Source organism: Piliocolobus tephrosceles, unplaced genomic scaffold (assembly GCF_002776525.5).
Source record: "Piliocolobus tephrosceles isolate RC106 unplaced genomic scaffold, ASM277652v3 unscaffolded_3845, whole genome shotgun sequence".
NCBI classification, from domain to species: domain Eukaryota; kingdom Metazoa; phylum Chordata; class Mammalia; order Primates; family Cercopithecidae; genus Piliocolobus; species Piliocolobus tephrosceles.
In genome coordinates, this window is record NW_022322587.1 from 5,990 (window position 1) to 11,257 (window position 5,268).

General features: G+C 38.9%; 1 pseudogene across 1 annotated transcript; it reads left to right on the forward strand.

The window, feature by feature from the left end:
* LOC111535626 lies at positions 1-1,534 on the forward strand (annotated as a pseudogene). Its single transcript, XR_002729517.1, has one exon. The product of XR_002729517.1 is annotated as an ATP synthase subunit beta, mitochondrial pseudogene (transcript).
* Positions 1,535-5,268: the final 3,734 nt, after the last annotated feature.

Here is a 5,268-nt window from a genome sequence, read left to right on the forward strand (position 1 = left end):
ATGTTGAGTCTTGTTGGTCCTGCGGCTGCTGCCTCGGTCTCTAGGACCTTGCGGGGACTCAGTCCTTCAGCATCGCTATCCATAGCTCAGCTCTTACTGCAGGCCATTCCCACAGCAGTCCATCCTGCCAGGGACAATGCAGCACAAGCATCTCCTTTGTTGCAGGCAGACGCTCTCACCGGGGGCATCATGGCAGTCATTAATGCAGTGGTGGATGTCCAGTTTGATGGGATATCCTAAATGCCCTGGAAGTGCAAGGCAGGAAGACCAGGCTGATTTTGGAGGTGGCTCAGCATTTGGGTGAGAGCACAGTAAGGACCACTGCTGTGGGTGGTACAGAAGGCTTGGTTAGAGGCCAGAAAGTCCTGGATTCTGGTGCACCAATCAAAATTTCTGTTGGTCCTGAGACTTTGGGCAGAATCATGAACGTCATTAAGGAGCCTGATGAAAGAGGTCTCATCAAAACCAAACAGTTTTCTCCTGTTCATGCTGAGGCTCCTGAGTTCATGGAAATGAGTGTTGAGCACGAAATTCTGGTGACTGATATCAAGGTCACCAGATCTGCTAGCTCCCTATGCCAAGGTTGCCAAAATTTGACTTTTTGGTGGTGCTGGAGTTGGCAAGACTGTAGTGATCATGGAGTTAGTAGGCAATGTCGCCAAAGCCCATGGTGGTTACTCGGTGTTTGCTGGTGTTGGTGACAGGACCCGTGAGGGCAATGATTTATTCTGTGATCTGATGTTATCAACTTAAAACATGCCACCTCCAAGATAGTGCTGGTATATGTCAAATGATTGAACCACCTGGTGCTCGTGCCCAGGTAACTCTGACTGCACTGATTGTGGTTGAATACTTCACAGATCAAGAAGGTCAAGATGTATTGCTATTTATTGATAAAATCTATTGCTTCATCCAGGCTCATGCAGAGGTGTCTGCCTTATCAGGCAGAATCCATTCTCCTGTGGGCTATCAGCCTACCCTGACCACTGACATGAGTACTATGCAGGAAATAATTACCACCACCAAGAAGGGATCTATCACCTCTGTACAGGCTATCTATGTCCCTGCTGATGACCTGACTGACCCTGCCTCTGCTACTACTTTTGCTCATTTGGATGTGCTGTCCCATGTCATTGCTGAACTGGGCATCTGTCCAGCTGTGGATCCTCTAGACTCCACCTCTTGTATCATAGAACCCAACATTGTTGGCGATGAGCATTATGATGTGGCCCATGGGGTTCAAAAGATCCCACAGGACTACAAATCCCTCCAAGGCCTCATTGCCATCCTGGGTATGGATGAACTTTCTCAGGATGACAAATTGACTATGTCCTGTGCACAGAAAATACAGCGTTACTTGTCTCAGCCATTCCAGGTTGTTGAGGTCTTTACAGGTCATATGAGGAAGCTGGTACCCCTGAAGGATACCATCAAAGGATTCTAGCAGATTTTGCCAGGTGAATATGACCATCTCCCAGAACAGACCTTCTATAGGCTGGGACCCATTGAAGAAGCTGTGGCAAAAGCTAGCTGAAGGCCATTTATTGTGAGGGGTCCTTGTCCTCTGTACTGTCTGTCTCCTTGCCCCTAATCCAAAAAGCTTCAGTTTTCTGTGTAGGCCACACAAGAAACTTGATTGAAGATGTCTTCTGAAAATTATTTAAGGTTTCCAATAAAATGTACACCCATCAAAAAATGAAAATGCTATTAATAACTTTCAATTTCCAAATTAGAACTAATTTTTATTCCATCTGCTTTTTTCCAACTTTTATTTTAGGTTCAGTATATCCATGTGCAAGTTTGTTACATGACTAAATTGCATGTCACTGAGGTTTGGCATACAAAAGATCCCGTCACCCAGGTAGTGAGCATGGTGTCTAATAGGTAGTTTTTCAAACCTCTTCTCCATCCCACCCTTCCCCCTCTAGTAATCCCCAGTGTCTGTTGTTCCTATCTTTATGTCCATGTGCATTCAATGTTTAGTTCCCACTTACAAGTGAGAACATTCAGTATTTAGCCTTCTGTTTCTGCATTAATTTGCTTAGGATAATTGCCTGCAGCTGCATCCATGTTGCTGCAAGGACATGATTTGGTTATTTCTTAAGACTGTGCAGCAATCCATGGTGTATATATACCACATTTCTTTATCCACTTCACTGTTGATGGGCAGCTAGGTTCATTCCATGTCTTTGCTATTGTGAATAATGCTGTGATGAACATACAAGTTCATGTGTCTTTTTGGTAGAATGATTTATTTTGGGGGTGTTATATACCAGTAATGGAACTGCTGGGTTAAATAGTAGTTCTAAGTTCTTTGAGAAATCTCCAAACTGCTTTTCTCAGTGGCTGAACTAATTTATATTCCCACAGTGTATAAGCAGTCCTTTTCCTCCACAACCTTGCCAAAATCTGTTATTTTTGTCTTTTTAATAATAACCATTCTAACCAATGAATCTCACTGGTTTTGAGTGTGATTTTGATTTACATTACTCTAATAATTAGTGATGTTGAGCATTTTTTTCATATATCTGTTTGCCACATGTATGTCTCCTTTTGAGAAAGGTCTGTTCATGACCTTTGCCCATTTTTAATGGGGTTATTTGTTTTTTACTTGTTGAATTCAACATTTATGCTCCTTATACATTCTGGATAGTAGGCCTTTCTAGGATGCATAGTTTGAAAATATTTTCTCCCATTCTATAGGTTGTCTGTTTAATCTATTAATAGTTTCTTTTGCTGTACAGAAGCTCTGTAGTTTAATTCGGTCCCACTTGTCAATTTTTGTTTTTATTGCAATTGCTTTTGGAGACTTAGTCAAAGTTTTTGCCCAGGCTGATGTCCAGAATGGTATTTCTTAGGTTTTCTTCTAGGGTTTCTACAGTTTTAGGTCTTACATTTCAGTCTTTAATTCATCTTGAGTTAAGTTTTGTATATGGTGCAAGGTAGGGGTCCAGTTTTGATCTTCTGCATATGGCTAGCCTGTTATTCCAGCACCATTTATTGAATAGGTAGTCCTTTCCACATTGCTTACTAGTGTTGAAGATCAGATGTTTGTAGGTGTGCAGCTTTATTTCTGGGTTCTATATCCTGTTCCATTGGTCTATATGTCTGTTTTTGTACATATACCTTGCTTTTATGGAAAATGTCATTTATTTCTCACAAGTGCTATGAGGTAGGTACTACAACTATCCCCATTATATAGATGTGGAAGCTGTAGCATAGAAGACATAGAAGAGATTAAATAGCTTGCCCAAATCCATGCAGTTCTTAAATGACTAAAATTCAGAACTGAGGACTGTCTGATTCCAGAGGCTGAGCATGCTATACAACCACACAAACCATTAAGAATCCACATTTTTTGAGATTAGAGAACAAAGGCTCAAAATCGTAACAAACTTATATTGAAGAAACAGCTAGATGAGAAAAAGCCAAAATTAGTGCAGTCTAAATTATATAGCGTTGAAAAAAGAAATGAGATTGAATTACATACTGCAATGTTATTTACATTATCAACTACCACTAAAAATAAACCTATTCTTAAAACTGTTTTAGCACACCTCTTGTCCTAAATCCCAAATCTATGAAGTCTTTCTGTCTAAACCAAGCACACCAATAAAGCAGATCATGAGAGCAAGCATCATACATTGCTGGAGAAAACCCAACCATGAAGATCACAAGAAGAAATGTTGAAATGTGTTAGTGATATTTTATTACTACTCAGACAGCAGTAGAAATATGTTAATGTAAAAGTGGTTCCCATACATCATTATTTTCTTTAGAAAATACAATAGTAACTATCTCAATGGATTTTTAATGAAAAATTAACTAGGTTTTTTTTTTTTTTTTTTTTTTTGGAGACAGGGTCTTAGGTAGGGGTGCAGTGGTGTGATCATGGGTCACTGCAGCCCGGATCTCCCAAGCTAAAGCCATCCTTCCACCTCAGCCTCCCAAGTAGGTAGGACTATTGGCACATGCCACCACACACAGCTAACCAGCTAATTTTTATTTTTTGTAGAGACAGGGTCTCACTATGTTGCCCAAGCTGGTCTCAAACTCCTGGGCTCAAGTGATCCACCCACCTCAGCCTCCCAAAGTGCTGGGATTACAGGTGTGAGCCACCGTGCCTGGCCTAATAGCTTTTTAAAAGTATATAAGTAATACACATTCCGAGTAAAAGAAAATTTGAAAAATACATAGATGAGTTAAAACATTTTTAAAAATGGAGTTTTTTGTTTTGTTTTTTTTTTTGTTTTGTTTTGTTTTGGTTTTTGCCTCTGGTCCAATTCCCACTCCAAACATTTCTGTTAATAAAGATCATCTTTCAAAATTTATTCCTCTTGTGTACTACACACATATATACACCAGGAGAAATGAAAACACATACATATACTCTCAGATATTTTTCACACAAATAGGAACATAGTATGTACTCTGTTTTGCAAATTGTTTTTTAATCTTATTGAAGTGTTACATAAACGAGCCAAAAATAGCCTATGTGTATTGGTCCCTAGGTTAATTATTTCTTCCCTGCAGGCTGAGACCCATTAGCTTAAGTCTGCTGGTAGTAAAATACAATTTTTACACGTCCAATTGTTTTAAAAATAGCCCGAACAAGCATATTTTTGCCATTTAGAGCCCGTCTGCTATGCATACCTCAAAAAAACCTCACCCCACATCTGCTGGTCATCAATAAAATAGAGTCCTGTGATTGTAAAACCCCAAGCTGCTACAGCCTATGTTGCATTGTATCACTCATATAAAATTAACATGTCTGTTCCAAAATACTTCCCAATTTTGTTTATGAAATTTTTCCATACATAAGTTTCAATATTGTGTGTAATCAAATTTATCAGTCTTTCCCTGTATGAATACTGAGTTACATGTCAATACTACAAAACATTTTGTCATATTTTCATGTACTATTTTGGCATCTTTACTTTCTACATTTGCATCTTGTGTCCATATAGAATTTACTGTAGTATAATAATTTTAAAAGGGATCCTTTTTCACATTTTGCAAAAGACTAGGCCATGATCCCTTACTTCGTAATAAAGAATATCTTTGACTCAATCCCACAGATTTTAAACACCAATTTTATTATAACATATACAAATTCCCATGTTTAGACATATTTTCTTTTTTTTTATTATTATACTTTAAGTTCTAGGGTACATGTGCATAACGTGCAGGTTTGTTACATATGTATACATGTGCCATGTTGGTGTGCTGCACCCATCAACTCGTCAGCACCCATCAATTCATCATTTA